The sequence below is a fragment of the Giraffa tippelskirchi genome, chromosome 2 (genome assembly GCF_054371585.1).
Source record: "Giraffa tippelskirchi isolate mGirTip1 chromosome 2, T2T-mGirTip1v1.2.pri, whole genome shotgun sequence".
Lineage (NCBI taxonomy): Eukaryota > Metazoa > Chordata > Mammalia > Artiodactyla > Giraffidae > Giraffa > Giraffa tippelskirchi.
Genome location: NC_137276.1, coordinates 40,876,136 through 40,888,459, shown reverse-complemented (window position 1 = coordinate 40,888,459; position 12,324 = coordinate 40,876,136). Strand labels below are relative to the sequence as shown.

General features: G+C 38.8%; 1 protein-coding gene across 17 annotated transcripts in view; it reads right to left on the bottom strand.

Annotated features, from left to right (window-relative positions):
* Positions 1-12,324, bottom strand: part of SGMS1 (sphingomyelin synthase 1) — a 330,821-nt gene that overhangs the window by 42,265 nt on the left and 276,232 nt on the right. The window lies entirely within an intron of this gene.

Here is a 12,324-nt window from a genome sequence, read left to right as displayed (position 1 = left end):
CAAATCTGCTTAATCTACAGCTCTAGATTGGTAGATTGGTGAAGAAATCTTCTAAATGTACAGAGCACACAGAACTTAACAGATGTCATAAAAGAGAATCATAGATGTGTCGAGCTTTAGGATCATCAGGTCCAACAATTTTATACTCTTCCACAAAAAATCAGTGAGTTCCTCTTGCAAATATGCTTGGACCCCAAATCTATAAAAGAGTTATAAGAGTGGATGCTTCAGTGAAAACAGATCGGAGTAAAGGGCCAGGGTCCTCTCTGCTCTGATGACATCTTTACCCTTAGCCCCCAGGAGATTGTGTGGAAAACCATAGCTTCAAAACCAGTGATCTGATCCAACTCCCTCACTTATCCACAAGGAAACTGAGTTCCAGGAAGGTCAATGAACCCGCCTACAGTCAAGCAGCAGCTTGTATGAAAGAGCTACAATTTAAGTTTCCAAGTCCTGGTTCAGTGTGTTTATTAAAATACTTTATCAGTGATGCGGCAATAACCAAAATGCACATCTGTAGGGGAGACTAAAAATTATATATGTAGAGAGAGCATAAAAATGTATGTTGTACATACATATATTTAATCACAATTATGGTTAATGAACGTAACATCGCATAAAACAACGGGAAAGAAATCACATACTGACTGAAGTTCTACTTGATGATGGGCTTGGGGGGCATTTTCTACTTCTCTCTCACCTACATATCTTTAGTAAATATATATTAATTTTGTAATAATCATTTAAAATTTTAAAAAAGCAAGAGAAGTTAAAAAAAGAATGAGCTCTATAACAAAGCATTGTGGTTAATGAAATGTGGCCTTCGGCGAAAGGCAGACCACAGTTTGACTTTCAGCATCTCCATGCATAACCTACTATTTGAACTTCAGCTTACTAATCCACATTTTGTGGATTTTGGCCATTTTGGCCATGATCAAATATCTCCTCTACAGGGTTGTTGTCAGTACTTTAAAATCCGTATGTGAAAGTTGAGGATATACAAGCCGGCACTGTTTCTGTTTTCTACGACTGAGTAGTACTCCACTGTGTGTGTACACACGCACACACACACACACACATCTTCTTTATCCATTGATCCATGGGCAGACACTTAGATTATTTCCATATCTTGGGTATTATACATAATGCTGCAATGAACAAAGGGAATATACATATATCTTTGTGAATTAGTGTTTTCGTTTTCTTCAGATAAATACCAGAAGTGAAATAGCTGGATCACATGGTAGTTCTCTTTTCAATTTTTTTGAGACCCTTCATACTGTTTTCCATAGTGACTGTACCAATTTACATTCCCACCGACAGTGTACGCTTGCCATTTGTGACAAGTCTGTCACAATATGTATGAACCTAGAGGTTATTATGCTAAGTGAAATAAGTCAGACAGAGAAAGACAGATACTGTATGATATAACTTATCTGTGAAATCTAAGAAACAAATTAATAAACACAACAAATCTTATAGAGAAGAGACTGGTGTCTACCAGAGGGGAGAGGGTTGGAGGTAAGTGAAATAGATGAAGGAGGAGTCGATTATATAGTGACAGATGATAACTCGACTTACCGTGGTGATCAACTTGTAGTATATACAAGTAATAAATTATGTTGCAAATATAAAACTAAAATGTTATATGTCGATATCCCTAAAAATAAAACGATATTTTCTTACTTTCTCAAATTTTATATCATAACCAACAGCTACTGTTCACTATAGCTCATGATGAAAATGCACTGTCCAATTGTGGACTAACTTTTTTTCTCAAAAGAATGTTGTGTTAACTGAAAAAAACTTGCACAGACTTGCAGGTTTAAGAGCTAGAAATTAGGAATGACAGTGTTCCCTAAGTATGCTTTGTGCAATAATAATCTGAGAAAATGTTCCATGTTTTAAAAAATCCAAATGAGCCTAGGAACTGCAGAGTAATCCTTCCAAGGGCCAGCAGTACACATTAGTATGTCAGAAGCGCTTGAAAATCCTCCAATAAAGAAACTCGACCGGGATTTCTTAAACTGACCTCACCCAGGCTGTCGTGCTCTAAATCCTGTTTCCTCCCTAGTAACTATGAGCTCCCAACAACCCACTGGGAGGTACAAGCACAAACAAGACCTGAACTCAGGCCTTCTGATTTCAAAGACCAAACTTGTCTCTACCGGACCCCTCAAACCCAACTCTGGTATGAAAATGGACAGTATGTCCAAATCCCAGCTTTCCAGACTAAATAACAACCAACCAAATGGTGGTAGAGCTTGACAGCTAGTCCAGGCTTTGCAAAAGAGTTCTATTCTGAGAGCCCACAGTGCTTTGCACCTTCCTGACATACCACCTCATGCTTAAGGGTCTGTCTAGACTGCCCCAGGGGACTCTGAAGGACCATGGAAGGGCTACAACCTTAAGCATCCACACATCTCATTTCAAAGGGGCCAAAAGGTGCTCAGTCAATATTGTCTCAGTATCCAAGGAAACGTCCGTTACAACTAGCAACGTCTAGATGGTTTACTGGAAAGTAAACCTACTGAAAATGCCACTGATACACAAAACTGCTTTCAAACAATTTGAATGGTCAAGGAGAATAAGATGGTATCTTCCAGAGAGAAATATGAAACCAAAGTGGATCTCTGGCCACTTAAAAACCACTACAGAGGGGCTTCAATCACCACTAACCTACCTAGAGTGACAAGAAGACATCTGCCAAATGGGAGTCCTAGCAGAAGGTCCCTGTAGGAAAGGAAATCTCTTGGCATCAGATCCCGGACCTCTCCCCAAATATCCCTCAGCAATCAGGATAGAGCGAAGGGAATGCTCAACACCTTAAAGTGGCTATGAGAACTCTAAAGAAAAATTAGTGATTGAATGTTCAGGCTCAAAGAAATGAACATGGGCTTTTCATATATACAAGTTCTTTATTTCTCCCCTTACCCAATGCAGAAGTCTACCAGGAGGGGAAAACCCCTCAGGACCACAAAGACCAGACCAAGGACAAGGTATTATTTCACTTCTCTTTAATGGGGAAACACAGTCAGATAATATCCTCCTCAGACACAATCTTCTTCAAAGCAGAAAAATATCAAATGGGAGGAGATAACACAGGGCCATGAGATACATACACACACACACACACACACACACATTCTGGCACTGTAAGCTTCTATCCAAATGAAAGAACACTAATCTTGCAAAAAACAAGTCCATCAGGCAGTTTGAAATAACCAGTGGAATTCTTAAAGAGACAGCAAAATAAACCAATAGCTTCCATTAATTAACTGGGACAAAAAAACTCTTCACTCCTTAAGACAGTCCCTGTGATCCACCACCCCCAACATGGAGTGCTCCATCTACTCCTCTTCAACAAGTCCAGATTATTCCCTTAGTCTGTAAGGTCCTTCTCTGCAAAGCCTTTCCTGGCCACTCCTTCACAATCTTTCCCCACTCTCTGAATTTATACACCTCTAATATCGATGCCACGAAATCCAATTTAACTGTCTTGTGTGCAAGAGATGGTAGGAAGAGCTCCAGCTACCTCTTTTCTTGACAAAATCCTTTAACCTCTTCAAGCTCAACTTCTGATGGAAAATGGCAATAACAACTAACTACCTCACCTGTCCTCACATGGGCTGCTACTGCTGTGACGATCACATAAAAGGAATGAAAGCTATTAAATACTCCAAGAAATATGTCTTGTTCTTTTTGTAATGTCCTGCTTCTTTTCTAATGCCCACCAGGGCCCACAGTGACATTTCACTACTATTTAATGAAGCAGCCACTTCCAAATGGCATTTTTAAAAGCCCAAATCATTCGGACACAGGAGTAAGCACATGTTTCCAAATTTCATGAGAAAAGAAAGTTTCTTTTTCAAGCAAGATTTGAAGCTTGAAAATAAAGGCATACATGTAGCTTTCCTGAAGCTAATACTGAAATCACACAAGAAGGAAAAAACTCATTTCTATGGAAGTAACCATTAGGCAGCTATTCAGTACTTTCCAGCCTTTTGGCTAAAGCTAAGATTAAGTGTAGTATGGGTGCTTCCCAAGTGGTACAGTGGTAAAGAATCCACCTGTCAATGCAGGAAACACAAGAGATGCAGGTTCGATCCCTGGGTCAACAAGATCCTCTGGAGTAGGAACTGCAACCAGCTCTAGTATTCTTGCCTGAAAAATTCCATGGACAGGGGAGCCTGGTGGGCTACAGTCCATAGAGTTGGACATGACTGAGCATGCACACAATGAGTACTTCAAAGGCCACAGCAAAAAGATGAGGACTTACTCAGAGACCCCAGAGCCTGGCTGTAGGAGGAGAAGTGAGACAGTGACTGTCCCTTGGGCCCACACAGTCAATTTATAGCACACTGTTGTGTCTGAGATGGGAAAGGCAAAGTGCTTTCTTATCTAGACCCAGAAGACTGTATGCAAGGCTGGAATCGGGAAACTACTATTACCACCATCATCCAGAGATGCTACCCTGAATCCATTACTGGGAGAAAGTTGAGAAATAATGCAGAGTGCAAATCTTTAAACTTAGTTCTCAGAACTGAGAAGATGTAAAAGAAGAATAAAAGCTGCACATAAACTCTTTATTCCACAACACTACAGAATTTGAGTGTTACAGTTGATCAGTCTTGTCCAACTCTTTGTGATCGCATGCACTGCAGCCCATCAGGCTCCTCTGTCCATGGAGTTCTCCAGGCAAGAATATTGGAGTGGGTTGCCATTTCCTTCTCCAGGGGATCGTCCCAACCCAGGAATCTAACTTGTGTCTCTTGTATGGCAGGCAGATTCTTTGCCATTCTTGAGCCACCAGGGAAGTACACAGAATTTGAGATATGGAAAAGGTGCTGAAACTCTTGTTCATCTGTAAACTACAGTCTGGGGAGATTTGTGATTTGTCTAAAATCTCATACATAGCAAGGAGTTAGTCCTGGGCCTAGACAGAGACCCAAGATGCTTTTCAGGGCTTTCCCACTGCAAAGAGTCAATGGTCTCACAGATTTGAGCATGTATGAAAGATAAACTGAAAAGTCGTTTAGAAAATTATGGAGTCCTAGAAGAGAAAGGGCAGGAACAGTACTTAAATATAGATTTCAAACTCATCAAAGTTTTTCTTTTTTTAAATCAGGCCTCAACTAAATAAAAAATAAACCTGTGAATACGATTTGGCTCCAATCCTTAAAATAGGTGTTTCAGGCTTTTATATTAGAAAAGCCATTAGATAACATGCCACTACACACTAATAACCTCCTTATCGAAGCCAGATACCTGAAAACAGAAAAGTAAGTTAAAGCAGTTATACTGGTGATTGGAAAAAAAAAAAAAAGTTAGCAAAAGCACTAAATAAATCACTTAAAAATATTTGTTAACCCTTACTGAAAAAGAATCTATTATCTCATTATCTGCCATTATCTAAAAATAAGACATCGCTATATTAACAAAGAGCAATCATATGAATTACACACTGAACACAATTTTTAAAAAATCAGAATACCACAAAATATACAGTATAAATATCCACACAGAAAATGCTCAAAAAATTTGAGCTTTAATGCTTGTTCTGTCATTAACTTGTACTACATGCCGAGGGCCTCAGCATCCTGTAGTGGAATAGTTTATTCCCTTTCCTTGTTCCATTAGTTAAGGGAATTTCCATGTACTTGATAGTACATGTAAACATAACATAAAGCAGTACATTCAAATGTATAAATTATTATACCAAATGCAACTTATTCTTCTTTGAAGATTCAATGAGCCTTTAAAACAAGTGCCATGAAATTAAGAACTAAAATTTTTTTAATTTATTTATTTTAATTGGAGGCTAATTACTTCACAATATTGTGGTGGTTTTTACCATCCACTGACATGAATCAGCCACGGGTGTACATGTGTCCCCCATCCCGAACACCTCTCTCCCCATCCCATCCCTCTGGGTTGTCCCAGCGCACCAGCTTTGAGTGCCCTGCATCGAACTTGGACTGGTCATCTATTTCACATATGGTACTATACATGTTTCAATGCTATTCTCTCAAATCATCCCACCCTCGCCTTTTCCCAGAGTCCAAAAGTCTGCTCTTTCTATCTGTGTCTTCTTTGCTGTCTTGCGTATAGAGTCGTCATTACCATCTTTCTAAATTCCATGTATATATGTTAATACACTGTATTGGTGTTTTTCTTTCTGACTCACTTGACTCTATATAATAGGCTCCAGTTTCATCCACCTCATTAGAACTGATTCAAATGTGTTCTTTTTAATAGCCGAGTAATATTCCATTGTGTATATGTACCACAGCTTTCTTATCCATTTGTCTGCCAGTGGACATCTAGGTTGCTTCCATGTCCTAGCTATTGTAAACAGTGCTGCAATGAATATTGGGGTACACGTGTCTCTTTGAATTCTGTTTTTCTCAGTGTGTATGCCCAGCAGTGGGCTTGCTGGGTCATATGACAGTTTTATTTCCAGTTTTTTAAGGAATCTCCACACTGTTCTCCATAGTGGCTATACTAGTTTGCATTCCCACCAACAGTGTAAGAAGGTTCCCTTTTCTCCACATTCCCTCTCCAGCATTTATTGTTTGTAGACTTTTTGATAGCAGTCATTCTGACTAGCGTGAGATGGTACCTCACTGTGGTTTTGATTTGGATTTTTCTGATAAGGAGTGCTGTTGAGCATCTTTTCATGTGTTTGTTACCCATCTGTATGTCTTCTTTAGGAGACATGTCTGTTTAGTTCTTTGGCCCATTCTTTGATTGGGTTGGCTATTTTTCTGGTATTGAGCTACATGAGCTGCTTGTATATTTTTGAGATTAATTCTTTGTCAGTTACTTCATTTGCTATTATTTTCTTCCATTCTGAAGGTTGTCTTGTAACCTTGCTTATAGTTTCCTTCGTTGTGCAAAAGCTTTTAAGTTTAATTAGGTCCCATTTGTTTATTTTTGCTTTTATTTCCATTACTCTGGGAGGTGGGTCATAGAGGATCTTGCTGTGATTTATGTCAGAGAGTGTTTTGCCTATGTTTTCCTCTAGGAGTTTTATAGTTTCTGGTCTTACATTTAGATCTTTAATCTATTTTGAGTTTATTTTTGTGTATGGTGTTACAAAGTGTTCTAATTTCATTTTTTTTACAGGTGGTTGACCAGTCTTCCCAGTACCACTTGTTTAAGAGATTGCCTTTTCTCCATTGTATATTTTTGCCTCCTTTGTCTCACCACTACTATTCAACATAGTTTTGGAAGATTTAGCCACAGCAAACAGAGATGAAAAAGAAATAAAAGGAATCCAGATTGGGAAAGAAGTAAAACTCTCACTGTTTGCAGATGACATGATCCTTTACATAGAAAACCCTAAAGACACAACCAAAAAATTACTAGAGCTAATCAACGAATATAGTAAAGTTGCAGGATATAAAATTAATACCAAGAACTGAATTTTTATGAGTTGTTAAAGGCACGATGGACCCAAGATTGAACAAACATAGCTGGCATGTCAGGGAAGAAACTATAGGGAAGTTTCATAAGTTTCTAAATGCTGATACGGCAAAAGAAAGTAGGAAACAAAGCATGCATAACTGCAAAGTAAACTTTTGCCTCCACGTATCAAATCTCTAAAAACAAAAGCTACCTGGGGTATACATGTCGTTTTACTCCACTAGCTTACATAATCAACTTAATACAAGATCAAAATTTGGTGAGCATGTAATATTTAGCTCAGATTTTATAGCATGAAACTACCTGTGGAAAACTTGCTAAAGAGAAACACAAAGTATTGATATTATTTTATTAGGAAATAGATGAACTGCCTTTTTGTAAACACTTCTAGTCCAGATAAAGGTCTTTACATCTACTAGAACTTTCCATAAAAGTCAATAGTAACCTAATGGGCATTTTAGGGCAATGCAGCCCAATGAAAGACTCATGAGGTAGGTGTTTACATCTTCTCTGACTCAATTTGGATAGCTCCTGATTGCTTTTCTCCAAACCAATCTAAGTAGCTATAAAAATTTTTTGTTGTTACTTAATAAGTAAAAAAATCACTTAAATAGGCACAAGTCATAAAACTGTATTTATCAGAAGAAGAAAAAAATGGCTAGAATAACAATCACATAGCTTCAATCTACTGTTGAGGAAATTTCAGATTACTTCTGATGCCTTAACCTTTAAACTTTAATTTATTTTAAATTGCTATTATGTACAGTGTTCACAGTTTCATAGTCAGACTCTGGTTAGCAAATGAAATCATTCCTTTTGAAAAGGATCCTTGAAATTGAGAACTAAATACATCATGATATAACAGAATATGAAGCCTCCACTGAAGACTAGACTGTACTTCTGTATTTATTATGATACATATTTATATGTATGTACGTACTTGTTGTTTTGTCAAACAGGTTACAAAGAGAATGATACCACTTTTGGAAACACGAATCACAAATACCCATAGTAGAAAAGTCTACAAGGTGTCAGTTCAGTTCAGTCACTCAGTCGTGTCCAACTCTTTGGGACCCCATGAATCACAGCACGCCAGGCCTTCCTGTCCATCACCAACTCCCGGAGTTTACCCAAACCCATGTCCATCGAGTTGGTGATGCCATCCAACCATCTCATCCTCTGTCATCCCCTTCTCCTCCTGCCCCCAATCCTTCCCAGCATTAGGGTCTTTTCCAATGAGTCAACTCTTCACTACAAGGTGTATATCACCTCTAAACTGTTATCTTTGGGTGACAAAATTATGAAATAATTTTCGACTTTATTTTTTCCAATGTTTTCTAATTTCCTTGATAAAGACACATTACTTGTGTTTAGGAAAGAAAAAATTTGTTTTTCCTTCAAGTATGTTTTATGTTTTTAAAGGCATAGGTAGCATTGCAAAATCGAAAATAGATGCTTTCTACATTTGCTTTCTTTAAAAATATGAAATGGGCTTGCAGATTTCTGTAAATAATTGGAACTTTTGCCCTCTGTGTATAATTAGGTTCCAAAGCCATCAAATTCCCCAAACATAATAGTCTCAGGATATGACCAAACCACTGACAAGGATAAAGCTGAAATCTGAACCTAAGTACATAAAAAAATTCCGGTCTCAGATACTGTCTATCAATCTAGAGAACAACAAACCACCAGAATGACAACTCTTCTATTATCTAGATTTTCTTCAGTATCCATCTTTCCAGCCTACTGCCAAAATGTAAAACTCTTGTGAAAATTCTGCCTTATTGTCATTACAGTAAGGAAAACTTTGAATAACACTAATGACAACTAATCATGATAGTTTCCCCTGGGTTTTCATCCTTAGAACACAATTACCAAATCTCTGAAGAGTCTATTCCCACTCAACTGATGAACTGCCTTTCTAGGTCTGAAACAGCAGGGCTATTTTTATAACATTCATCAAGTTAATCTGTAGTTCTGGGACATGGACACAATCTGGCAGCACTCAAGACTGTTGGGACATAACTGATGTTTCCAAATTCCATCAGCTCTCACGTCCAGCTGATGTGCAAAATGGTGATCTATCTGCCTCAAGAAGCCTGGGAACAGCTAACCCAGGTTCTTATTTCCACCACACCTCACTCCATTCCTCTTTTTTTCCCATTCTGCTTTTTTAAAATAAGAACTAAAACCGTTCCACTGGACTGCTTGTTTAGCTGGAATTAAAAAGATTGCACATCCCTCTGAATCTATCATAAATGAGGGCTGTGAAGAAAGTCACTGGCTTAGGAAAAAAGATGAGGCCATGCTTTACTATCTTCTGTTTTAAAGAAACTTCAAGAAATTAATGTAAATTACAAAAGAGAAGTAAATGCACAACAGACCCTTAGAGACTCTTCAACAAGCAAGAGTTTACAGGTTTCCCATGGAAAAAGCAATCTCAGTTAGGGATAAACAAGTTACTGAAAAGTATAAATCATACAAGGACATAATCCACCATGAGGTAAACCTAGCAGGTATGACAAACAACATGAGCTTGAGAAAATAAGTTTAAAGAGGCGGTTAAGTGAGTACACTAATGATATAAAAAAGAATTAAAACATTAATAAAAGAATAAGACATGGTAGGGAAAAAAAGAAAAGACGAGACAGGTGTGTTGAAAGAAAATACAGGAAAATCACAGCTTCTCTCCTTGGCCTGCGGTGGGCTAATACCTCAGGACGAAAGGGAGAAAGCAAAAGGTTAAAGGGAGGTCATAACAGAAGGGGAAATGAGCAAAAATATACAGTATATGTTTAAATGCAATTGACAGATTTTTTCCATCCCCTAAACTCAAGCAATCCAGCACCCGTACACTCTTTCTAGGCAGAAAAGCAGTGGAAAGTGGAATCCAGTCCATCAAAAGATGGAGCTTATTTTTAAAAATATATTATCATCTAACTAAACATAGGCATTAGGGGCTTCCCAGGTGGTACAGTGGTAAAGAATCCACCTGCAATGTAGGAGGCGTGGGGTCAACCCCTGGGTCAGGAAGATCCCCTAGAGAAGGAACTGACAACCAACTCCAGTATTCTCGCCTGGGAAATCCCATGGACAGAGGAGCCTGGTGGGCTGCAACCCATGGGATAACAGAGTTGGACACAACTGAGCGCGCACACACACACATTAATTTCCACTGCCTCTTAAAACTCTCCTGAAATGATAATACAGGGATGAAAAAGGAGGGGGAAAAGGGCAAAGAGAACAAGAGACAACTAATTTAGGAGGTTGGGAAGTAGATTGACTTAGTGGTAGCCGAGAGAAAACCCAAGAAAACAAAACCCTAAGCCAGTAAGTAGGAGAAATGAAAAGCAGCCTGTGTTAAAAGAGGCCTTAGAAGCATGCGGAATTGAGGCATCGATATATCGCAAAACGCGGGTGCTGCTGCTGCTGCTAAGTCGCTTCAGTCATGTCCGACTCTGTGTGACCCCATAGACGGCAGCCCACCAGGCTCCCCCGTCCCTGGGATTCTCCAGGCAAGAACACTGGAGTGGGTTGCCATTTCCTTCTCCAATGCATGAAAGTGAAAAGTGAAAGTGAAGTCGCTTCAGTCCTGGTGGAGCTAAAAACAGGACTGGGTGAAAAACCATTGAAAAAGTGACCTTCGGATTCTCACTTCCCACAGTTGAAAAACTACCTCTCCCCAACACCAGAGAGGACGGGAAGTTTATTGTCTGGAAAAGGGAAATGGAGAGTTGCTAGAAAAGGGACAGAACACAGTTGAAAGTGGCGTACCAACTACAATGGATTGAATAAAAGTTACAAACAGATGTTGCCAGACCTGTCCTAATCCTTGACCTCATTAAACACCCAGCCTGCTGGGAGCCAGGATGAAAACGTCCAGGCAGACGTCCCCCACCCCTGGAACTCCAGACACTTTATGAGAAAAGAGCACTGATTATCTTGCACTGGAATCCATGCAAACAAGTTCCACTCCTGCAAAGTGCTTTCAAACAGCATTTTTAGTGCTTTTTAAAAAATAAGAGTGGGTCAAAAAAATTAATAGACATTTGAAGAAACTCTAATAAATGTGAAAGCCAGAGCTTAAAACAAAAAAGAACTTGGAAGAACACACTAAGCAGGGAAATTATAATGTTAAGAAAAACTACTATGAACATTCTCAAAGAAACACTGAACAAGAACAAAATGGTAACAAAAAAAATCCTTTTTTTTTTTTTTAAAAACGTCTTGGAAACTCATGGTAAATATGAAAATTTCAACAGAAAATAAAGTTGGAAAAAATATCTCAGAAAGCAGAACAAGACAGAAAGATGGAAAACTGAGAGAAAAGCTAAGAAATGTTAAAAAAAAGTCATCTAGAAAGTTTAGTATGTGACTAGTAGGAGCTCAAGAAAGCGCATAGGAAAAAATGAGGAAGTTATAACCAGAGAAATTATTTAAGAATATTTTTCAGAACTCAAAGGGCTATGAATTCCTATACTGAGAGTCCAGCACATATTCAAGAATAGTGATTGAGAATGTTTGTTATTATTATTCTGTACTAATTTATTTCTTAATTTTAGGGAGACGAAATCCTGAAGAATGCTCTAGCCCCACCCTGGCTATGTTCTCTTCCACCTTACCTCAAACCATAGGGAACCCGCCTGCCAATGCAGGCAGACATAAGAGATCCGTGGTTAGGGTAGATTCCCTGGAGGAGGGCACAGCAACCCACTCTGGTATTCTTGCCTGGAGAATCCCATGGACAGAGGAGCCTGGTGGGCTACAGTCCACAGGGTCACAAAGAGTCGGACATGACTGAAGTGACTTAGTATGCACATACCTCAAACCACAACTGCCAATCTCCATCCTGACATTCCTGACTGGGATTTCTGTCCCAGGACCACTGCAGGCTGA